Source organism: Zea mays, chromosome 1 (genome assembly GCF_902167145.1).
Source record: "Zea mays cultivar B73 chromosome 1, Zm-B73-REFERENCE-NAM-5.0, whole genome shotgun sequence".
NCBI classification, from domain to species: Eukaryota; Viridiplantae; Streptophyta; class Magnoliopsida; order Poales; family Poaceae; genus Zea; species Zea mays.
The window spans coordinates 144,178,609-144,190,925 of record NC_050096.1 but is presented as its reverse complement, the minus strand read 5'-3'; positions in this window follow the sequence as shown (position 1 = coordinate 144,190,925).

The window sequence follows — 12,317 nt, the reverse complement described above, 5'->3', positions numbered from 1 at the left end:
TGGACTTGTCGAAAGAGCAAATGGTATTATAATGACAGGAATAATGAAGCTAATCTTTAATCAACCCAGAGGAAAGTGGCCAGATGAGTTGATTAAAGTGGTGTGGAGCCACAATACGACTGTATCAAGATCAACAGGCTTTACGCCATTCAAGTTATTATTTGGTGACGAAGCTATAACCCCCGAAGAAGCTAAAGCGGGGTCAATAAGAACAACAGCTTCGGCAGAAGATGAAGCTGATTATCACGTGGCAAAAGACACTATAGAAGGGACCAGACTTCAGGCTGTAGAAAATATCAATAAATATCAAGCCGAAACAATAAAATGGCGCGACAGAAAAGTCCGGCTGAAAAATATCAAGCCAGGGCATTTGGTGCTTTAGATAGTGGCTAATCCGGACACAGTAGGCAAACTACAGCTGAAGTGGGAAGGACCTTTTCTGGTGGTATCTTTGTCGAGGCCCGGTTCTTACAGGTTGAAGGATATAGACGCCAACGACATTCCTAGATCTTGGAATGCGGATGAGCTTTGACAATATTACGTGTAATCAGATGTAATCTTTCTTCATTTTTTCTTATGGCACCCTTTTCCTTTCCAAAGGGGGAGAAAGGTTTTTAATGGGGCCATAGTTTGTAATTTTTTCTTTTCTTATTCAGCTCCATGAGAGCAAAATCCCCCGAAAAAGAATGTAAAATGTAACATCTGAGCGGGCACCATCGAGTGTAGAGAGAAAAAAACAGGGAGAAGCTCAAAAGTCGTCCCTAAGGGGATGCAGAGCACGACGAAGCTACAAAAAGTCGTTCCTAAGGGAGCGCAGCGTAAGTTTTCTGCTCAAAAGTCGTTCCTAAGGGAATGCAGAGCCAAATACCGCCGAAATATAAGGCGAAGAAGTTCAAAAGACGTTTCTAAGGGGATGCAGAACTTATACCGCCGAAATAGAAGGCGAAGAAGTTCAAAAGACGTTCCTAAGGGGATGCAGAACTTACACCGAAAAATAAGCGGTGCAGCCGAAAAATAAACGGCAAAGAGATTTCAGTCATTCCTAATGGAATGCAGAGTTTGGATGTGGCTTCGATAGCGTGCGTTTGGACATTCATTTGCACAATACATTACATCATTCATCGCATTCATACACATTCATTTAGACATTCGTAGGATCATCATCATCATATCATAGAAGTACAGACAACTGCTTCGGCTCTAATGACAAGGCTTCGGCAAGAGAAAAAGGAAGCAGATTTATGCTTCGTTGTGTACGAAAAGAAGGGAAGTTGTTTTTTGCCTTCGGCTCAAAAAATACAAGTTTCGTCCACATCAAAGCAGTTCATACATGGATAGAAAGGTAAAAATATATTACAAGGTATGGACAAATTTACAGAATAGTGTCTGGTTCCTAAATTACAATATTTTTTACAAGGGTAATTCAAGAATTTCTCTAAAATGTTTTTTCATAGTAGTGTCTTCAGCTTCGTCACTTCATCACCATCCGCCAAAAGCTTCGGATCATTGCTCTTCGGCTTCGTCGTCCTGTACATAACAAAGTGTTATAAGGTAAAGTCAAGTTTCAAGGAAAAGGTAAGCACCAGGTATGAGTTTATTACCGGCTTGAGGTGACTTCGAGCTTCATCACCAGCTAAGCTTCGCCCACCCTTCGTCCAGATTTGTGTTATAAATCTATTTCCTATGCTTCGGGCCAGACTAGGGATATCAGTTAAGTCTGCTGGTGATAAACTGATGTTAGGTCTATTGACAATTTTCCCATGTGTGCAACCAGTTTTCATGAAGGCAACAGCTGTGCCCCGAGAAGCTAGCAGGGCACAGAAATCGACGTGCCCAGCTATAACTTCGTCAAGAGCATCAACTTCGCCATCAATATGTTCAAAAGTCGATGGCAGGTCTTCAGCTGAAGGTTTAAACTTCTCGGAACTGGCCCCAACAGAGTAGAAGACCTGCTTCAGCCGCTGCACGCATCGATTGCCGAAGTCTAGACATTTATCTTGAAGCTCTTTCAATGATTTTTGTAAATTTGAACTTTTCTCAACTTCAGCCTCAAGCTTCGCATCCAATTTCTACTTTTCTTGTTCGAAGCTTTCTGTCTTTGCGAGGAGTTCACTATTCAACCTGGCAATTTTAGCTTGGGCTTCCGCCAGTAAGCCTTCCATTGATTGGAGTTCAAAATCTTTCTTTTCAAGAGCAGCTTCGTGATCTTTTATTTTGCTCTCTAAGCCTTCAATTATAACCTCATGTTTTTTATCTTCAAGGTCCTGTTGCATTCTCAAGGCTTTACTCAATAGCATGCTCTGCGCAAAAACAACCTTCGTCAGAAAACACCTTCGTCGTTAAAACAATGAAAAGCCGAAGTAAAGTTTTTACCTTGAAATTAGAATAGAATAAACTACCGACGATATGTTGTCGTCGGTAGCGGCTGATGTCGGCCTCAAGCTTCGGGAAACCAATACTATCACACCCGGTTTTGGAAGGTAAACCGAATGCGAACCATGTACGTGCTAGGATCAGAAATTCACGTACACGACGATTACATAAATGACTCATCATAGCACAATGCTTCGAATAACAATAAAGATAAGTAATAATATGAAAGACTAGAGTCATTTACATAATATAACCAAAGTACACAAAACAGAAACGTAGCCAACGTAAATAAACCCACCACAGGCAGCTGACTGGGGGAGGTCGCTAGCCTAATCCTCGAACTCGTCGAAGTCCTGGAACTCCTGGAGATTCGCCTCGACGCCTTCTTCTTTACCTGGGCATAGATTGCACCAAAGGCAACCTAGTGTTTTGTGAAAGCAAGGGTGAGTACACATCAACGTACTCAGCAAATGTCCCGTTTGGCTGTAGTGGACTAGCTTTATTTGGGGTTAAGGTCAAGCAGTTGCTTTTAGTTGGTCAGGTTATTATTATTAATTGAGAGCCAGGTTTTAACATTAACCCAAGTTATTAACCCAAAGTACCCTTTCCAAACGGAAAGAATACCACTTACCATTACCATAGTCATAACCATCATCACCATCAAGTACCTCTAATCAAAGAGGATCCCAAGGCCGCTCATAACCGTGAGCACGACTGATATATCAGTTTCTAACCCTCTGCTTTGGTCGCACACTTTACCCACGAGTCATGATTCCATTTCTGCCCGGGGAGAGCTAATCCCCATTGATCACTTCCTAGGTGGTCCGGCAGGGTATCACTACGTAGCTTTTACAAAGATTCCCTAGAGGTCATAGCCGCCTGTTAGGTTTCTCCAGTTTGATAAACACAATACCTCTCCCCGCAGGAGGGTGACTAACAAAAGCAAAACGAAAGAACCTCGGCACTCAGCCTCGGCAGAGCAAGCACTGTGCCTGGACCCCATTGACGGCACGACGGCGAAGCAACTACACCTCTAGTTCCTCTAATTAATTAGCTAAGGGCATCCCATTTCACCCTCATGGTTGCACTGTTATCCCGGGTTGTCACTCCCCAAACAGGTCCTTACGGAGAGGCACTCAGGAAACAGCCTGAGCCCCCTAAAGTATCACAGGAACATCATCGGGATAACACCATAGTATCATAAGTATTCACATCATGTTCATTGATTAAAGTAAAGCAATAGCATAATGCTAACCATGATAACCCAAAAGGTAAACAAGGATAAGGTAAATAGAAAGCTAGTCAATCCTTAGGTTTCAATTAAGTAATGCGGGACAGTGCATTAAAAGTGAATGGGACATAATGGGTCAGAGGACACTTGCCTTCACCAAATAGATGCTCAGGGTCTTCAGCCTCGTAGAACTCGAAGAGTTCGATCACTTGGTCGCCAAAGCCTGACCGTCGATTCCTCGAAGCTCGGAAACAGATCGCAATCTATTCGCGACGCACATCGAATACAAACAGGCACAAACAAACAAACAAACATATATATATATGCATAAGAATATTACACAATTCAAATAAAAAACATAATAAAATATGCAAAATGAAAGAGTGTGAGTACTACGGTCATGCGAGGAAAAATAAACACGACAGGCGGTGCAACGATCGAGAAGTTATCGCGTCTACACTAAACGAGTATTAATCATAACATTTAGTTTGGCCTGATTATATTAATCGATATTTATTTAAAATGAAACTAGAGCTATCGCACAATTTTAATTAGCTGACCACACTAACAATTCTTAGTTAAATAAGTAATTTAAATAATATCAGCGACTCTAAGCGAGACGAATTAGCGGAGCGAGACGAAATACGTAACGCGTGAAACAACACGACCGCATGCGACCTAGCGCGCGCACCACGCGCAGCAAGTGCAGACAACGTGATGACGGCGAACCCAACACGACAGCGTGCAAACGACGCGCGGGCACACACGACATAGCACGCTGACGATACACGAAACAGCGCGCGCGACGAGTGCGAACGACGCGCCAACCAGCACGCCGCCACGTGCAGAGCAGCACATGCGACAGATGAGGAAAACTAAATATGTGACGCGTTTATACTAAACAAATATTAAATAATTACAAAGCAGTTAAGTTAATACTGGTCATATTAATGTTTATTATAAAAGCGCAGTCGAACACTACATATTTAATCTAATTGAAATATTAGTCTAATGAATATTAGTCGAGAGAATCTTAAGTTAATTATCTAACATATATGACCTGACAAATTAGCGTTACTAACATGAGTGTCTATAAACGAAAACAATTTATTATCACGCGCAGACACCGAACGGTGCGCGACAACGTGTGTGAACGGCACATGCGACATTCGCGAACAACACATGGCGACGCTCGCGAAGCAACACTGCGACACGCGAAACAACACGCACGACAATTCGTGACATGCGTGAGTCAACGCGACTATGTGCGCGAACAGCACGATGACGCGCAAACGATGTCGCGTGCGAACAACAAACAAATAATCAATGAAAAATATTTTAGTTGGTATTAATCATGTTAATTAACATTTATTTATAAAAGCGCGAGTTAAAACTATAAAACAGTTTTAATTAGAATGTCATTTTAATAAGTATGAAATGAATAGCTAATAAGATAATATAGACTTGTGACGTGATAAGGTAACATTACTAATACGAAATCGATGCTGTCACGAAGTTGACACGACTAAAACGAGTTGTAACGGGTTTACGACGCAAGTTACATATACTGGATGAGTAACAATTAGCGGCTAAACACGTCGCGACATACGAATACTACTCAACTACGTCGTTTCTTTAAATTAAATAGGTGTTAAATATAACCTTCAAGTCAGCATCAACACGTTACCAGGTATCTACAAATGCATAATTAAAATTATAGACTAGATTCGATTGAACTGTTGTTTTAACAACTGAAAACTAAACAATTAATCAAGTGTTTAACATGAACGATATGGTGAAGAGATTTTGTTAAAGCGCGCAATTAACGATTTACCGAGCTACGACGAAGCGGGCGAGTAGTACGCATTACACGGACGAACAACACGCGCGAAACACGATCAAAACTAAATAGTCGTCGTATTTATATTAAACAAATATTAGAGCAAAACATTTGAGTTATTATTAATTACGTGGACATGGATTTATAAAGAGTAAGTTAACTACTATAAATTATTTTAATTAAAAGGTCTAATTAACTAACGTTAGTTAACAAAAATATAATTAATTATTTAAAACGCCGACATGGTGAAACAAGGCTACTAACGGGTAGACGATGCTCACCTCGCAATGACGGCCAGACGAGCTCGCGGCGAGGCATGAGAACGCGCGAGGCTGCTGCTGCGCCGGGGCCGTGCAAAATTCGAGTGGGGGCTTCGTAGGCCGCGTCGGGGGCACACACGCAGGCTGTGCTAGACGCGAGCGCGAGAGCCATGCCAAACGCGAGCACCGCCGTGCTGGGGCCTGGCCGCGCAGGGCCGGCCACCATGGCCGACAGCGACACCTTGCGTCCACCATGGCCAGTGAGCGGAGGCCTCGGTGAGCCAGGGCCTTGGCAAAGCAGGCACGCGACGACAAGATGCAGGGGCGGCTCCGAGTAGGCGAACACGGCGAGGCTCGGCGGGGCTCCTCCACATGACGATGAGCGCTGCGCAGCTGCCTGCACACGGTGAAGACAGACGGAGCGACGCCTGCGGACTGCGCGATGGCGGTGCTGCGACATGGGCGCCACTGGCATGCATGGCGACGGGAGGAATGAACTAGGGGAGGGAAGAGGATGTGCAGGCGTCTGGATTTCTCATCAGCATGGGCACTGACAGTTTTAGCGATGGGGAGGCGGCATGAGCACGGCAAGACGAGAAAGAAATGGTTTGGGAAGATGAACAGGGCTCTAGCAGCGGCTGAGCAACCTGCCCACGCATGCGGTGACATGCACGACGTGCTGCTGGGGCGAGGCAGCGTGGGGGCATGGGCTGGGGGCACTGGACCGAGCGGCCTAGCGTGCGGTGGGCACGGCTGCTGCATGCGCGCGTGGGAGAGCAAGAGCACGCGGGGGTGGGCCATCCATGTGCGAGAAAATTGGGGATTCCAACCACCATCGCATGCTGGAACACATGCAAGGAAAGAAAAGAAAATCCTCCATGCCACACACGTGAGATAAGAAAAATAGATTTAGGGATTTCCTTTTTTGGAGTTGAGACCAAAGTAAATTAATTAGAGATTAAGGCACCTAAAGACACAAATAATATGTTTGGAGTTTATAAAAAATATTTTTAGGTATCTCAAATAAATAAATTTTGATTTTCGGAAAAGGGAAAATACTCGGAAAAATTGTGAAAATCTGCTGATTCCTTCTACGTTCTATATAAACATGACTCAGACACCTGTTTCACTTATACAATGGCATGAATGCAACAATAAAATCACCTCTAGGGCTCACGCTAATATAGCAAAATAACACTCCATTATTTAGGAGAAAGAGAAGAAAAGTAAGGAAAAGAGAGGGTAACACCTGAATTTGGTGAATATTAGAAAAGAAATTTTATACCCCAAATTCAGGGTGTTACAGATCTAACCACCTTAACAGGAATCTTGCCCCCGAGATTCAAGAAGAAGCTAGCAAGAAAACAAGGTTGGTTCTTAGGTTGTCCATGACTTCCTTGAGTTGACTTTGACTCGGCAAGCTTAACTTGCGGATTGGTTGCTTTGACCTTCAGATGCTTGAGACCAATTGATGCAATTCTTGAGGATCTCTTGGACCTGTGGGTTAGGACCCACACACGCTTTCGCTGTGCCACTCTGATCTTGTTGGTTGATGTTGGTCACATTGTCTTCATTGGGGTTAGCGGCTAACCCCCTTAACACGAGCGTTGATATGCACTTGGTGAAGATGCTGTCGACTCTGATCTTGACTGATTTGGAGGAGTTGGAGGTTGCCAAATGGACAGGTGCAAGAAGAAGGAATAACGAGAAAAGGTAAGTAAAGACAAATTAGAGAGAGCAGGGGGAGAACCCAACTACTTAAATATATGGCACTCACCTAGTGAACTGATGCCATTGCGGACCAAGGGCCGCAACACATCAACACTCATCACAAAGAAGCAAATCAGTCATACCACAAAGACAAACATCACAAGCATTCAGCAACAAACATCTCGTTGATATAAGTTCCTTTTAATTAAATGGTGGTCTTTCCTTACCAAGGGGAAACTACTTTAAGGCCATCAAAATACAAGGGGAGCGATAAAACATGTAGGATGGGGTGTGAGCATAGTAAAGGATGGAGCTAAAGCAATGATTGTAATCGACAAGGGAGAGAATGCAACCAAGGTCAGGATAGGTAAAACACCATTCTCAAATCGAGATGGAAAAGATGATATTTCAAAAGGTAGGCATAAGATAACATCATGGAAAGATCTAGAGATTACAAAGGTAAGGGAGGTGAAAGAAAAAACACACCAAAAGATAGAGTTAGGACAAGACTTGCAACGCGACAGAGGAAAAAGGGAATGAACAAGAGCGGGATAGGCAAGACATCACTCTTGAAATGAAATGGGAGAGGAGGCTTTAAAATGCAGGTGCAAGATAAGCATCATGGTAAAGATCAAGGGATGACAAGGGTTAAGGTGATAACAGACAAACACAACCAAGGAGGTACTTTAGACAAAACGTGCGAGGTATCAAAGAATGGGAAGCAATCAATGGTGAAGTAGGTGAGGCATTATCCTCAAATAGCGATGGAAAAGAGCAGGCTTTAAAGGGTAGGTTCAGGATAAGCATGTGGGCAAGGGCATAGGTATCACGAGGGTTTAAAGGTAATAATGGACAAGGATGTAGAAGAGGAGGTAAATGGGTATAAGAACCAAGGATATAAATACCACAGAGGGTGGAGTTAAGACAGGACGTGCAAATATAAAAAAAGAGAGGGTACGTCCAAGGGCCAGATAGGTAAACTGCCACTCTCAATTTGAGGTGGAAGAGCGGAGATTTTTTTTGAGTATGAATAAAGATGAGTATCAAGGTAAGATCGATGGATGACAAGGTGATGGTGATAGAAAATCAAAACACAGCAAAGTATGGAATTAAGACAACACTTGTAAGACGAAAAGAGGTGAAAAGAAATCAAGGGAGAGGTAGGTAACTCGCAACTCTCAAACTGGGTTGAAAGAAAGGGGAGGATTTAAAGGATAAGTTTAAGGTAAGCATTTAGGTAGAAAACATAAATATCGCAAGGGCCAAAGGCGTTAACGGACAAGGGTGTAAGAGAAAAGATAAAGGCATAGAAGAGCAAGTGGTACAAATACAATAACGAATGGAGTTAAGTCTGGGCCTACACGCGGTAAAGAAGAGGATATAGTCAAGGGTGAGATAAGTAAGAGACCACGCTTGAACTAAGGTGGGAGATTGGAGGTTTTAGATAACGAACATAACGTAATCACTAAGGTAAGATTAAGAGATGAGAAGGGTAAAGGCAATAAGAAACAAAAGCACAACAAGGATGAGGTTACAAACTCGCGAGATACTACAGGTGTGCAAAATAAAATGATCACTCATGGATCATTAGGAAACAAGGGTGGTCAAGGGCGTGTTAACTGAAATATTTCAAACAGATATTGGGACATAAAGGTAAGCATATATAAAAATAAGAGTATGCAAGATTCCAATGGTACGAGCATACCAAGACCAAGAAAGTACAAATTGCCAAAAAGATAGCGACTTATCAATGGAATAGGTAAGGGTCTCAAAAGACAGTAAGATCATGGACATATAAACTAAATGTTTGAATAGGCAGTAGAGGTACAAGGGTAAGTGCTTTAGATTAAGGGATAAGGGTATTAAAAATGCAAGGATACGAGCATGTCAATAACAAAATGGAATAGAGATGGTCAAATAGTAGCAATTTAATAATGGATGAGGAGAGAGTCCCAAAAGACTAAAGGCTATGGTCAGGGGGCATATACAAAGATGTCGCAAGCACAAGATGAGATCAGATCTAATAGATTGAGAGAAGTATAGATCATACTAGAATAAAATACTTTTTGGCAAGGGGGCATATAGGAGCACAACATAGAATTAGTCGAGGTGACTAATATTTTGAAGCAAAATCAAGGATGAGATGAAGTAATAATCAATAAGTCCTTAAAACGACCAATGCTACTCTAGGTCAGCGGTCCTACAGTCAACCTGGCTTTGATACCACTTATGTCACACCCGGTTTTGGAAGGTAAACCGAATGCGAACCATGTACGTGCCAGGATCAGAAATTCACGTACACGGCGATTACATAAATGACTCATCATAGCACAATGCTTCGAATAACAATAAAGATAAGTAATAATATGAAAGACTAGAGTCATTTACATAATATAACCAAAGTACACAGAACAGAAACGTAGCCAACGTAAATAAACCCACCACAGGCAGCTGACTGGGGGAGGTCGCTAGCCTAATCCTCGAACTCGTCGAAGTCCTGGAACTCCTGGAGATTCGCCTCGACGCCTTCTTCTTTACCTAAGCATAGATTGCACCAAAGGCAACCTGGTGTTTTGTGAAAGCAAGGGTGAGTACACATCAACGTACTCAGCAAATGTCCCGTTTGGCTGTAGTGGACTAGCTTTATTTGGGGTTTAGGTCAACCAGTTGCTTTTAGTTGGTCAGGTTATTATTATTAATTGAGAGCCAGGTTTTAACATTAACCCAAGTTATTAACCCAAAGTACCCTTTCCAAACGGAAAGAATACCACTTACCATTACCATAGTCATAACCATCATCATCATCATCTGTAAACCAACCATCTCTGATCAAGTACCTCTAATCAAAGAGGATCCAAAGGCCGCTCATAACCATGAGCACGGCTGATATATCAGTTTCTAACCCTCTGCAGAGGTCGCACACTTACCCACGAGTCATGATTCCCTTTCTGCCCGGGGAGAGCTAATCCCCATTGATCACTTCCTATGTGGTCCGGCAGGGTATCACTACGTAGCTTTTACAAAGATTCCCTAGAGTTCATAGCCGCCCGTTAGGTTTCTCCAGTTTGATAAACACAGTACCTCTCCCCGCAGGAGGGTGACTAACAAAAGCAAAACGAAAGAACCTCGGCACTCAGCCTCAGCAGAGCAAGCACTGTGCTTGGACCCCATTGACGGCACGACGGCGAAGCAACTACACCTCTAGTTCCTCTAATTAATTAGCTAAGGGCATTCCATTTCACGCTCATGGTTGCACTGTTATCCTGGGTTGTCACTCCCAAACAGGTCCTTACGGAGAGGCACTCAGGAAATAGCCTGAGCCCCCTAAAGTATCACAGGAACATCATCGGGATAACATCATAGTATCATAAGTATTCACATCATGTTCATTGATTAAAGTAAAGCAATAGCACAATGTTAACCATGATAACCCAAAAGGTAAACAAGGATAAGGTAAATAGAAAGCTAGTCAATCCTTAGGTTTCAATTAAGTAATGCGGGACAGTGCATTAAAAGTGAATGGGACATAATGGGTCAGAGGACACTTGCCTTCACCAAATAGATGCTCAGGGTCTTCAGCCTCGTAGAACTCGAAGAGTTCGATCACTTGGTTGCCAAAGCCTGACCGTCGATTCCTCGAAGCTCGGAAACAGATCGCAATCTATTCGCGACGCACATAGAATACAAATAGGCACAAACAAACAAACAAACATATATATATATACATATGCATAAGAATATTACACAATTCAAATAAAAAACATAATAAAATATGCAAAATGAAATAGAGTGTGTTACTACGATCATGCGAGGAAAAAGAAACACGACAGGCGGAGCAACGATCGAGAAGTTATCGCGTCTACACTAAACGAGTATTAATCATAACATTTAGTTTGGCCTGATTATATTAATCAATATTTTTTTAAAATGAAAGTAGAGCTATCGCACAATTTTAATTAGCTGACCACACTAACAATTCTTAGTTAAATAAGTAATTTAAATAACATCAGCGACTCTAAGCGAGACGAATTAGCGGAGCGAGACGAAATACGTAACGCGTGAAACAGCACGACCACATGCGACCTAGCGCGCGCACCACGCGTAGCAAGTGCAGACAACGTGACGACAGCGAACCCAACACGACAGCGTGCAATGATGCACGGGCACACACGACATAGCACGCTGACGATACACGAAACAACGTGCGCGACGAGTGCGAACGACGCGCCAACCACCACGCCACCACGTGCGGAGCAGCACGCTCGACAGACGAGGAAAACTAAATATGTGACGCGTTTATACTAAACAAATATTAAATAATTACAAAGCAGTTAAGTTAATACTGGTCATATTAATGTTTATTATAAAAGCGCAGTCGAACACTACATATTTAATCTAATTGAAATATTAGTCTAATGAATATTAGTCGAGAGAATCTTAAGTTAATTATCTAACATATATGACCTGACAAATTTGCGTTACTAACATGAGTGTCTATAAACGAAAACAATTTATTATCACGCCCAGACACCGCACGACCCCCGCGAACGGTGCGCGACAACGTGTGCGAACGGCACACGCGACATTCGCGAACAACACATGGCGACGCTCGCGAAGCAACACTGCGACACGCGAAGCAACACGCACGCCAATGCGCGACACGCGTGAGTCAACGCGACTATGTGCGCGAACAGCACGATGACGCGCAAACGATGTCGCGTGCGAACAACAAACAAATAATCAATGAAAAGTATTTTAGTTGGTATTAATCACGTTAATTAACATTTATTTATAAAAGCGCGAGTTAAAACTATAAAACAGTTTTAATTAGAATGTCATTTTAATAAGTATGGAATTAATAGCTAATTAGATAATATAGACTTGTGACGTGATAAGGTAACAT